General features: G+C 36.2%; 1 protein-coding gene across 5 annotated transcripts in view; it reads left to right on the forward strand.

Moving 5' to 3' along the window:
- The window catches only part of LOC141110906 (netrin-1-like), a 182,169-nt gene that overhangs the window by 12,210 nt on the left and 155,693 nt on the right, over nucleotides 1–14,266 (forward strand). The window lies entirely within an intron of this gene.

Genomic DNA, 14,266 nt, shown 5'->3' on the forward strand with positions numbered 1-14,266 from the left:
GCAAAATTTTAAAAGGTAGATCTACAATTTATTACACATCAAGTAAGTTCTATATTACTGCCTTTGGGACAGTTTGCTCTCGTAGTGGCTTATCTCTGCAGAATTAGCAAATATAAAAGTTAATTGTTGACATTTTTTCTAATTTACCAAACATGCTCAGACATTTCTTAGTGGTGATCATTTGTACCCCACACAAAAATTAAATTGTCATTTGACCCCTCTAAATCTGTTGCTATTCTACAATAAATTATTTTCAGGCATAGTCAACCTTTAGACATTAAGAAGACAAGTACATGCTTACTGAATAGATCATCCCCTTGGCTTCTGATACCTATCTTCCTTTTTCCCCGGTTGCATGTTCCATTTCTCTTTAAAAACACTTTATATGTTTTGGGTTGGTTTAAGGTTAGAGTTTAGACAAGGCTAAGGTACTAATGCTTCCACCATGTGACAGTTTTTGGTCTTCGTGATTGGTTACTTAAAACACCCTCCCCCATATTTGGATCACCAGGTATTTTATGGGGTCCCGGTAGGGAAAAACAGTGAAACTATCCAGTGAACGCGTTATGTTACCCTGCATTGGCAAAGAATAGATGCACTTTAACAAAATCATTTTAAGCCCTTAGCAGATAGCTGTCCACTTATAAAAAATGTAAATTACCTTCAAATTTCTCAAAATTGTTTCTTTTAAATTATGAAAATAGCAATGTAATGATATATGGTTACTTTGGTTGTCAGTATGTGTTGTTCTTGGAAAATAGGTAAAGTGAAATAATATCTTCAATATTTCAATTTTTGATTCTCCATATAATGATGATTCAAATAAGTTAAAAAAAAAAAAAAATCAGACATCATGTAAAAGTTAAGCTTCCTTTATTTTAAAATTTTGAAAATAGGGCAGGGATACAGAATGAAATTGTTCAGACTATGAGATTTTTTTGTATAAAAAGTTACACGATAGACATTATAGGGCTAATTTTCTAAAAAATAAAAATTTACAAGAGCAACAAATCACTGTTTCACTGTTTGGTTTGAGAGTCTAATAATATTGTTAAAAAGGAAATTTATCTTTAACATGATTAAGAGATTGAAGACCATGTACGTTTGTACAGCTGGTTTAAAACATTTATCCGTTAGTAAATTATCCCAAATAAAGAGAGTGCCTGAGGAAAGGCTATGACATGATTGTACCTTGTAAAATATTCAAATGTATTAAATTACCATTTATATTTATAACTGCTGTACAATGTGTTTTTTGTAGAACTTTTTGGGTATTTACAGGCATATGTACAAATGATCGATTTAGATTTAATCTTTGTATGATAAGGTGAATTTATTTAAGATGTATAAGTGGGTGACTATTGGTTTCTTTTACCTTGTGTTTTCTTGTTAACAATGCATAAATATTTTATACACTACTGTAAAGGGCAGACAAAATACAATATTGCTATATAGAATAAGAAATCTATTAGGATGTACAAAACTACCTTTAGAACAAAAGGGATAGAATAAAATTTCTCTTTTATGGTACAGTAACGTCGTATTAATTTATTACCCTTGCATAGTCTACTTATCCGAAAATCACTAACTTTGCCTAATGACCTGCAAACTTTGTAGTTAATTGTAAATATTTGCTATTGCCCTGAATATTTAAGCCACAACTATCAGGCTTTTTTACTTTCAGTATATTTGAGTGTATAAGTTGTTTTACACCAGGTTTTGATAAAAGTATTTATGTATGCTCAATTTATTTAATGAAATAATAAAAAAATATAGAAATCCACCAATTGATTAATTAATTGAACAGTCAGTAAATAAAAGGGAAACATAAAACACATTTCAAGCACTTAATGTGAATTAGGCTTGTTGCTTTCCTTTCCTTAGCAGCTCGGAAAGCATGTTATCTCAATATCTTCATAGGTCATTTTGCTGCAATTATACTTGCTACCCCGCGATTAGTATCGTTTACTGTTTTCAGTGTTAATTGTTACAGAGTGAATCTGATTTTTGCAAATTTGTACTAAATGGTAACCTGAGTACCTGGTTAATTAGGAATGCATACCAGTACTGCTTCCTTATCTATCTTTTAGGCAAACCGTGTAATGTGAAAACAGGAATGAAATGTCAATAAAGGTTAGTTTTACAAACTGAATTAAAATTCTCAAGTCCTCAGTACTCAATAATTAGATGGCTCCCTAGTGCAGGAAACTCACCAAACAATCTGTGGAGCATATTAAATGTTCATTACATCTTGGAGGTATAAACACATTTTTCATACTTTTGTATATTATTATTATATTATTATGTTTAGAATATTTAAAGTTGAAGATAACAAATTAATAATAATCATTCAATGTTACCTGCTTAACCTCTATAGAATAAAGAATTTATGCAAGCAGGTACTTTAAGCAAAAAAAAAGCCAAAATCCATATCAATGCAAAAATATAATCTCACATAAAAGATGCAGAAGAAATTTGAATTTATTTTTTGTGATATTTACCTTTTCAAATTGTCTGGTATGTTAATATGTTGAAAACTGTTCAATGTCGCTACCTCTTTTATGCACTTTAGGCTTTATTAATGTAAATATAAATATAGGTATAATAGTGAAAGAAATAGCAGTATAAGAAATAATAATGAATGATTATTGGTAATAATAAAAGTAGTAAACATATATTCATACTACAAAACCTTTTCAGTGTAGGATGGCAAAGCAGTGTCATTTAATTTAGAAAGTTAGATAGCAAATAATGTATTTGACCTAGAGAAGACTAAAGACAAAATTCATCTTAAAAAAATGATAGCGTTTTTATATATCTATATCTATATATATATATATATAGATATAGATATAGATATATAAATAAAGTCTTAACTTTCTATTCAGATGGTGCAAAAGTACTTTCCCTTGGAGATAACATGCTTTTGATCTTCTTGGCTCTAAAAGGGGTTTATTATCTTTGCTATTCGCTATTTGTTACCGATACGCCCGCTTGGCTCTTCAAAAATTCCAAAACCCACATATGCATCTCACAGTTACTAGGGGCTGTGCATAAGCATGTTAAGGAAATAAATATATTTGCTGTTCAAATATTTCCACATGACAACAGTCTGGAAGTACAGAAGATGTCAGCTTCCTAGCTGATGACCCATGAAAACTGTTTTTGATTTTTATTTCATGAAAAAGGCATTCCTTAGATGATGATTTGCTGTGGTTCAGCTATCTCACATCCTTTGAATTCAAATGTAAATAAAGTAGTAATACAAATTTCAACATGTGTAGAAGCATCTTGGAACTTTTACATTCTTATGTTTAAAAAGTTTTAAATACATTACCTATTATGCTATAGTATGAAATGCATGACTTTGTCTCTTTTTTGTTCCTAGGCTTGGGGTTTAGAATGAAAAGAAATTCACTTTTTATACTACATGAATTGTTCTTTTAATCCTGTTAGACAGTAAAAATACTTGGGGGATATGGCAAAAGTACTAACTACTAGTGTAAGGGTTTGTGTGCAAACGTTTACTGGTAGCAGTCTCTCTGATTAAGGCAGGCCATAAGTGATAAGATTTTCTGAAATTGCTGCTGACAATAATCGCATCCTAAAAATCTGACACTCTGGTTGTACCTAAGTCGATTGATGGACTGACTTGGGTACAATCAGCCTGCCCATACATGGTCTGAATCTCAGCTGGTCCCTGCTGAGCTGGCCGAGATTCGAACTGTCTATGGCCGACCTAACTATTAAACCAAATCTTCTCTTGGAAAGTGTCTTAGGGGATGAAACACATTAGGACAGAGCCAACCAAGGACATCATCACGCCATCTCGGACGAGCATCGGTATTGAATGAGTTGTCCTTTTTCTTTTTCCACATTTAGCGAGTATATATGCATGTTTAATAAAGATTTAAGCAATAAGCTACACTATTTGGTTTTCTTTGTCCCTCTCTGTGCACTGAGGATCTTATATTGTGCCTTGTGATAAATATTGCTGAGGAGAGAGCTATCCATCCTACCCGAGGCCAGCATATGGAGGTTAGGTACTGCTTGTGGCTGTTACCATCTTAAGGGAATGAGTCAGTCATCCAGCCTGGGATTAGTTGAAAACTCTGTAGAAACATTGTAGGAACTCTTTTGGAAAGTAAGTCTCACTTTCCGATAAGGAGGCACAGGTGGTGCAAGCACTGGATGTGGTGAAAAGTTGGCAAGAGTGTATTTTCATTACTGTGGAGTTTCTTGCATGATTACTTCAGGGACTTTTTTCTTTTTGGTTTACACTGACACTTTTATGGCTATTGTAAACAGTGCAACACGTTTTTTATATATATGTGTTATTTTTGGCATTGAGTATTCAAATGTCTGAGAGTATTGCTGTTAGGTTGATCATGGTTGGAAGGATTTATTTTCAAATAATGCTACACTATTTGGTTTTCCTCTCTTTGGACTGGGGATCTTATATTGTGCCTTTTTGCTGCATACTGAGGAGAGAGCTATCCATCCTGCCCGAGGCCAGCATGCAGAGGTTATGTACTGCTTGTGGCTGTTACCATTAAGGGAATGAGTCAGTCATTCAGCCTGGGATTAGTTGAAAACTTTGTAGGAACTTTGTAGGAACTCTGTTGAAAATTAAGTCTTACACTGACTGAGGCGGAGCCTAGCGGAGCAGACATGCATTGTTAGAGCTCCACACCGCTGAGGAGAGAAGAGAAGGACAAAGCGGAGCCTGCAGGCTCAAAAGGTATCCATTTGAACCTTTTTGCCCCAGGGAACAAACTGTGAAAGTTTGGGCAGGAAATATGGTACTGGGAGGAAACCGTGGCAGAAATAAAAATCACCTCACAAAGAGCTCACAGGCACTCACTGCAGCTGAAGCAGCTCCAGTCACCTCACAAGATACAGCATCAGGGCGCTCTCACAGACAGAAAATGTCACAGCAAGACTCTCCATTTGAGTCAGATACAGAACAAATCCTCTCACAAACTTCTCCACAAGCCTCCTCAGTATCCCCAGTAATATTATTACAATTTGAAAAGATGCTTCATAAGGCTTTAAAACAAACCTCAGACCAAATAACAAAAAGCCTAACCAAAGAAATAAGAGAGCTGGGAAACCGCACCGCAGCCTTAGAAATAAAAACGGATGAAATTGAAATTACAACCCAAGAAAATATAACAGAATTGGAACAATTAAAAAAAGAGAATTTAATACTTCAAACTAAGCTAGAAGATTACGAAAATAGAGCCAGACGTTCAAACTTACGCATAAGGGGAATACCTGAAACTGTGACAGACCTGCAATCTACTATTACTGCTCTATTACAAGAACTAAAGCCAGATATCCCTATTGAACGTTTAGAACTGGACAGAGTACACAGAGCCCTCACAGCCAAAAAGAAAGATGGACCCCCACGTGATATAACCATAAAATTTCATTATTACAGAACGAAAGAACAAATACTAATTGCTGCAAGAGAAAAAAAGGAACTTAACTTTCAAGGACACAATTATCAAATTTTTGCTGACCTATCCCAACTTACTATTACTAAAAGACGATCCATGAAACCCCAACTAATGGAACTGCAACGCCACAACATTATGTATCAATGGGGCTTCCCCTTTTCAGTCAGATTTAACTACCAAGGTACAATTTACAGAAGCAGATCAGCAGATGAACTACAACAAACCCTTTTAAAATTAAATCTGACAGAACCCACAAGCAGCAACACTCCCACACGCAGAAGAATGGCATCATCTTCACCTTCAGGCAGCACTCAGAAAATTTCAGAACAAAATGGGAATCATCATTCTCACAAAAGAGGCCGTTATGCCACATCATCCATGGACCAAGAAGATTCAATGGACTGACATCCTAATTCCTGATATCTCTTCATTTATTATACTAAGAGATGGTTCTCTATAAAAAACCTATATTTATAACTGAATGTAACTGCATTCTGATAGTCACACACTGTGTGGGATCATGTTACATTCCAGTTATATTTCTTATTACTTCTGATTCATATAGCCTTAGAATATATAAGTGAAATAAGGAAATTCTTGTTCAGTTATATATTATCAGGTAATAACAATAGATTTATTACTTTTTAGGACAAATATGTTCAATAATCCAGAAGTAATGGAAGCTTTTTCTTTCTTTTCTTAAAACAAATATATTATTACCTAAATAGTTCCTAGAATTATGTTTTTGTTTATTCTAATCTGAAGCAATACAACCTCAATTTTATGAGTTAACATATCTAAACAGTTGCATATGAATAAAATATGTAATTGTTTACTCTAAAAGGGTTAAAATCCCAAAATAATTCAAACTATCTTCATCAATACCAAAGTTATTAACAGTACCTTTCTAACTGAATTATTTAGCCTAGGGCAAGACTAACCATATACAACCACCCTGGAATAAATAATTTCAACAAAAACTATATTCTGCACTCCAATTAATGAAACATCATTTTGATGTCTTTTGACATAGCACTTCTCTCCTGTAAGCGGAAAATCCGTGTACCCCCATTAGCCCTCCTCATTCTCCCAACCATATTATGTGGGAGTGTGACGAAGGCACTTATTCCCCTGAGAGAGATATTTATTCTCTTTCACGGGTAAATTGTGATTACTTGCAAAAAATAATTTATACAATGTATCATCTAATCTCATATGTTTTTTGTTTACTCTTTACTCCAGAATTCACTGGTTTCTTTTCTATCTATTCATCTCTTCAGTCCACACAGGTTGATCTGCGCAGTCAGCTCTGCATAACAAAAAGTAAGTCAAAACTATTTGATCTATTGCCATGGCACCACTGAATATACTTTCCCTGAATGTTCAGGGAATAAATGTCCCTCAAAAAAGGACCAAAGCCTTCCGTACTTTCCATAACAAGAAGGCTCACATAGTATGCCTCCAAGAAACACACTTCACCAAAGATTCTACTCCAAAATATATTTCTCCTTTTTATCAACAAATTTACACGGCTTCTGCCTGTACCAAGCAAAGGGGAACTCTAATTGCATTTCACCGATCCACACCATTCACCTTATCATCAGAAATTAAAGACCCAGAAGGTAGATACCTGATACTCATGGGTTATATAATGGATACAGCAATCACGGTGATTTCCTACTACGCTCCTAACAAACAACCTACACCATTCCTCTCACATATATTACAAGTGATTAATACACACAAAATAGGAACAGTGATAATGTGTGGGGATTCGAACCAGGTCCTCCTCCCATTTCTAGATAAATCACCTTTTACACCATCCAAAATAACCTCTAGATTACCTTTTTCTCAACTTCTTTCCAAATACAATCTGGTAGATTCGTGGAGAGAAAGTAACCCAATGAAAAAGAAATTCACTTATTTCTCGCACCCTCATCAAACCTTCACCAGAATAGATCATATTTTTCTAACAATAGGAATAATACCAGAAATTATTGCATCAGATATAATTCCGATTCCGTGGTCTGACCATAATGCAGTATACACTACTATAGCCTCAGCCATACCAAAAGCGCATGACCCAACGTGGTACTTACCGGACATAATGCTCAAACACCCACTACATCAGATGGCCATTGAACAAGCTTTAAAGGAATACATATCAATTAATAATACAACAGACATCTCCCCAATAACACTGTGGGAAGCTCATAAGCCTGTCTTGCGTGGTACAATACAAAGACAAATGGCACTATTTAAACGGGAACGCAAAAATCTAGCAAAAAAACTAGAACTCAATTTTAATGCAGCCTACATACCATTTCAAGATAATCCATCTCAGAGTACAAAATCTCATCTGGAAAAATCTAGATTGGAATACGATCTATTTCTCACTGAGTCAGTTGATAAATCCCTCAAACGCTCCAAACACAATTTCTACATGAATACAAACAAACCAGGTACATATTTGGCTTGGGCATTAAATTCAACTAACAAATCTTTCAAACCAATACGTTTGAAATTATCAAAAAATGTTTACACTTGTAATCCAGTTAAAATAGTCCATAAATTTCACTCACATCTCGCAACTTTATATAAGACAAACAATGAATTTAATCCTACAGAGGCTGAATCCTTCTTCTCAAAAATAACCTTACCTGAGTTATCTCAGAATCAAAAAAGCAGTTTGGATGAGCCTATAACTATAGATGAAGTTGCTAACGCCATAAAAGACCTAAAACTTAACAAAAGACCAGGCCCAGACGGCTACTCGGCTTTATACTATAAAACATTCTCAGAAATACTCTCTCCCATTCTCACTGAAACATTTAACAAACTTCTAGATGGACATTCTTTTCGGCAAGAAACACTAATGGCAATTGTTTGTATGATCCCAAAACCCCTTTCTGATGATACTTCCTGTGTGAATTATCGGCCTATCTCTCTGTTAAACCTCAATATTAAATTATTAGCAAAAATAATAGCAAAACGCCTTAATAGCATTATAGGAAAATTAATACATAGAGATCAAGTAGGCTTCATGCCAAATAGACAGGCAGGCGATAATATACGCAGGGCAGTGTTATTGGCACATATTGCTAAAAAACGGAAAATCCCTTTATGTTTTCTATCTCTCGATATTAAGAGGGCATTTGACACAGTATCCTGGCAATATATGCAATATTCATTACAAAAATGGGGTTTTGGACCCCACTTTTTAACATGGATCAAAGCATTATATAATAAACCCAAAGCCTATATAAAATATGCTGGATACAAATCTGAAGCCTTTAATATCGAAAGAGGTACCCGACAGGGTTGCCCATTATCTCCCTTATTATTTGCCCTTATACTCGAACCCATGGCCCAATACATCAGAACAAACCAAACTATAACTGGCATTGAAGTAGGAGGTATTACACACAAATTATGTATATTTGCAGACGATATATTACTTTTTCTATCATCACCACAGGTCTCTGGTCCTAACTTAATACCAGCTCTTGATGGATTTGCAGCCCTATCCGGCCTTATGATTAATCCTAAGAAATGCCTAATGCTTAATATTTCACTCACAAACATGGAATTGATCCCGGCTAGGGCTGCACTCCCATTCACATGGGCAGAAAAATCAATCCCATATCTTGGAATTCATTTAACAGCATCTCATTCTGACTTATTCTCAACCAATTATCCTCCTGCATTAAGACAGATCTCAAATCTAATAAAACAATGGTCGCAACTTCCTTTATCCTGGATAGGGAAGATTAATGCAATCAAAATGACTATTCTACCCAAATTGCTTTATCTATTCAGAGTCCTCCCTATTCCAATTCCTTCCTATTTTTTGAGAATAGTACAAAAAAGAGCAACTTCGTTTATATGGGGCTCTTCTAAACCACGTATACCTATACACACACTACATCTTCCCAAAAATAAAGGAGGCCTGGGATACCCTAATTTTACTAACTACTACAGAGCAGCACATTTGGCCAGTCTGTCCAAATACCATGCAAAACAGGAAATCCCATTATGGGTATTTATAGAGGCTTCAGAAAATGACCCTCTATTAATATCAAATTTATTATGGCTTGATCCTAAAGACCGCTTTAAAATTCATAATCCCATAACTAAACTCTTCTTATCTCTCTGGGATAAACTAAAAACCAAATATCAGTTACAATCTCCACACAATCCCCTCCTTTCTTTTATCAGAAATCCGGCCTTTTATCCGGCATGGATCTACCCAAATTCTTTTAAAGCTTGGACAACATCAGGCATTCAGACACTAAATGACTTCATAGCATCTAAATCATTCCTTTCATTCCCATCGCTTAGAGAAAAATATGATCTACCAAACTCTGAGATATTTAGATATCTCCAAATCAAAAATTTCTATACACCATTCCTAAAGGGGGATACACCATTATCCCAATTATCCATTTTTGAATCAATCTGTACAAAAGATCCATTTGCTAAAGGTACAATTTCATCACTTTATAATCAATTATATGGAGTAGCAAATCTTAATAGACCCTCTTACATTCAGAGGTGGGAGGAGGACCTGGGACGAACTTTAGAAGACACGGACTGGTCTAACATATGGCTCACATCTAAGTTATCTTCACCCAACATCTTAGCACTGGAGACAAATTATAAAGTCCTAACTCGCTGGTACCTTGTACCCACTAGAGTGGCAAAATATTCACCTAATACCTCAGCTCTTTGTTTTCGAGGATGCCCAGAAATAGGCACATATTTACACATATGGTGGACATGCCCAGTAATCCAAACCTTCTGGAAGGAAGTCTTCGTGATTGCATCTAAAATATTTAAAAAAATAATACAACCAGATCCATATTTAACTTTACTTAATCTAAAACCGGAATGGTTAACACTCTCTCAATTCAAACTTATGATCCAACTAATAACGGCTGCAAAACAAACAGTGGCCAAGGCATGGAAATCTCCTACATTGGTACTAGCAGAAACAATTCACAGAATGAATAATACAATGTCCCATGCTAAGATGGTAGCCGTCGATCAAAATCAAATTCCAAAATTTGAAAAACTTTGGCATCCTTGGATAAAACAACAGTTCCTGTCAAACTTCAATGACTCTGTCCTGTTGCCATGGTAACAGATTAAATGACTTACAGAGACACCCATTCTAAGGCTTCAAAGAGAACTAAAAAGAATAATAAACTGACGGGCGGGACAACCTTGTGGACCATACCTCTACCTTTCAACCCTTTTTCTTCTTTTTCTTTCCTTTTCTCCACCTTACGATTAAAGCTCATTATCAGAATTTATTTGACCTATATACACTCTACTTGTAAACAATATGTATAGTAGGTATAAATCATTTAAATACCTACAAAAGTAACTAAGGAAATGATATATATCTTTAATTTAGGTTGACGTAAACCCAATGTTTAATATTTGAAATTTCATTATATTTACCTATAGAAACCCTACTGTAAAACAATGAGCTTACTTTATAGATCCTTGTAAACTTACTTTATGTATCTTTATAACATTGTATACTCAATAAACTTCTTTTGACAAGGAAAATTAAGTCTTACTTTTCGGTAAGGAGACACAGGTGGTGGTGCAAGCACCGGATGTGGTAAAAAGTTGGCAAGAGTGTATTTTCTTTACAGTGGACTTTCTTGCATGATTACTTTTTGGACTTATTGTAAACAATGCAACACTTTTTTAATATATATGTGTTATTTTTGGTATTGAGTATTCAAATGTCTGGGAGTGTTGCTCATGGTTTGAAGGATTTAATTTAATTTATTTGTCTAGCACTAAGCACAGGTTTTGGTATATTAGAATAGGATGACTGTTGGATATATACATTCAAAGCCACACACCCACCTGCCTTGAAGTAAATTGTAAGCTTCAAAACTTTTTGTACTTACAGATGAAGTCCCTATAAGGATTCATTCAATATAAGGACTAGAATTTAAACATTTATAAACTTGCATGTGCAATTTTAGACATGGGGCCATTGATCTATGTAGGCCCCTTTTGGGGGACACTTTTAACTCAGAAAACCGCTTCAGTCATGGTCACCTGTGGGAAAATACGGCACAGTGTGTTGGTGTGCATATGCAGCTCATACTGGGGGCAATTCCATGCAATGGAAGCACAGGGTGCAGGCTCCGATGCACATGCCTCAGTGATGATGTCACACCACAGCTGCTAGAGCGTGTATACATTCAATTAAGGAAAATACATACTGTATATAGGAGAGGTAACAGGTCCCCTGTATCGCTTGATGAGGGAGACGTAATTGACCCCTCTCAGGTGGGGGTGCCTCTGAAACAGTGACAATTATGTACAATGGGGAGCAGGCACTTTACATAGTGTCAATGCAATAGAAGAGCTCTACTATGTGGGAATCAAACAAATAGATACATGGATCCATTGTCCTTGCTGGCTTTCTATAGAACACTATAGAATGTACACCTCACTACTCAGCAAAGCTTATTTCAGGTCCAAGTAACGTCAGGAACATTAGGGCTAATTCCAATATATGGCTGTATTCCCAGAGAGGTAAAATATATATTTCATTTTAGGTTTAATAATTCCGGGGACAGCCCCTAATAGGGAAGTTTTAATATATAGTGTATGTAGATTATGTCCTGATCTCTGGTGTATCATATGGCTGAGTAAACCTATAAACCCCATAGTGGCAGCCTAATGCCCCGTACACACGGTCGGATTTTCCGACGGAAAATGTGTGACAGGACCTTGTTGTCGGAAATTCCGACCATGTGTGGGCTCCATCGGACATTTTCCATCGGATTTTCCGACACACAAAGTTTGAGAGCAGGATATAAAATTTTCCGACAACAAAATCCGTTGTCGGAAATTCCGATCGTGTGTACACAAATCCGACGGACAAAGTACCACGCATGCTCAGAATAAATAAAGAGATGAAAGCTATTGGCCACTGCCCCGTTTATAGTCCCGACGTACGTGTTTTACGTCACCGCGTTCAGAACGATCGGATTTTCCGACAACTTTGTGTGACCGTGTGTATGCAAGACAAGTTTGAGCCAACATCCGTCGGAAAAAATCCTAGGATTTTGTTGTCGGAAGGTCCGAACAAAGTCCGACCGTGTGTACGGGGCATAAGACTGTTATCATATCACTGATATGTATGTGTTTATTGTAAAACCTTGGGTATATGTCAGAGAATAAAAGTTAAGGGGTTGGATTTTTGGGAGTGTAATGATTAGAACAATGACAAAATTGGATAAATTTGGTGTAAATGGACAAAGACCAAAGTGTTTTTATTTAACATCAATATACACTTTATTGTCAAAAGTATTGGGACGCTTGCCTTTACACGTACATGAACTTAAATGGCATCCCAGAGTGTGTCTATGGGAATGTTTGACCATTCTTCCAGAAGCACATTTGTGAGGTCAGGCACTGATGTTGGATGAGAAGGTCTGACTCACTGTCTCTGCTCTAATTGATCCCAAAGGTGTTCTATTGGGTTGAGGTGCAGGCCAGTCAAGTTCCTCCACCCCAAACTTGCTCATCCATGTCTTTATGGACCTTGCCTTGTGCACTGGCCCAAATCATTTGGTGGGGGGGTTATAGTGTGGGGTTGTTTTTTTAGAGACTGGGCTTGGCCCCTTAGCTCCAGTAAAGGGAACTCTTAAGGCATCAGAAATTAGATCAAGTACACAACATCAAAACTGATTATAATGTTCAACAGCACTGCTTTAGATACTTTATTCCTTAGGAAATAAATTCTAAAAATGATACCAATATGGCATAAGTGAATAAAAAATATAAAATTTTTACGCTGGAATATTAAGCCATGTCAGGTATAGGCTTACTAGTGTTTTAGGAAGGCTCATTACATAATCTTACCTGCTGAGGTTTGGTAGAAACGCACATCTGCATTTCATCCACATTCTCCTGTTGTAAGCTATGTTCACACATGTGGCTGTCAGTGCTGCCCCTCTGAAAAGTGATCAATGATCGGATCATTTTTCAGAGATATTTGGCAGGAAACAAGGTGGTGATATGTCACCTCCCCACAGCCTAACCCCTGTAAATGCTGTGCTACCACACCACAACCATGTGTGTTGCAAAGGGTTGTGGGGTAGTTGTAGAGCTGTCCTATTCCCGTGCAGTGGGCGCAGCTGAAGATGGTAGGGGTTTAATTTTTGCCGTGGCCACTAAGTAAAGTGTTGTGACAGTGACAAGTGTACACCCCCATCAACTGCCTTTGTAAGCATAAAGGGGAGCAGTTTCGAGGTGGTACCACTCCCCCACCCCATCAAATCATAAATATTAATAAGCATAAGCAGGTCTTGCAGAGTATGATAATGGTCTCATGTGAGGGCAGGTGATGCAAAATTCAGAGAATGACACACTTATCTGCTGGTACAAAACCATGCTGATTTTTTCAGTGAGATATCCATCTTTACAGAGTTCAAAATCATAGAGAGAAGCAAATTTGATTCAGTGAAGATTATGGAAGTGCTTTTTAACTTACCTTGAAAATATGTTATATTGATGCTGAGGTTTTTTTTTTTACTTTTTTTGCCTGAGTATAGACCAAGCATGTTTGAATCCACTTACTAAAGCATATAAACCACCACACACTTGTGCCCCGTACACACGGTCGGATTTTCCAACGGAAAATATTCAATGGGAGCTTGTTGTCGGAAATTCCGACCATGTGTAGGCTCCATTGGACATTTTCCATCGAAATTGCCATCACACAAAATTTGAGATCTGGATCTGGATCTGGAACAAAATCCGTT

Source organism: Aquarana catesbeiana, linkage group LG10 (assembly GCF_042186555.1).
Source record: "Aquarana catesbeiana isolate 2022-GZ linkage group LG10, ASM4218655v1, whole genome shotgun sequence".
In the NCBI taxonomy this organism is placed as follows: Eukaryota; Metazoa; Chordata; class Amphibia; order Anura; family Ranidae; genus Aquarana; species Aquarana catesbeiana.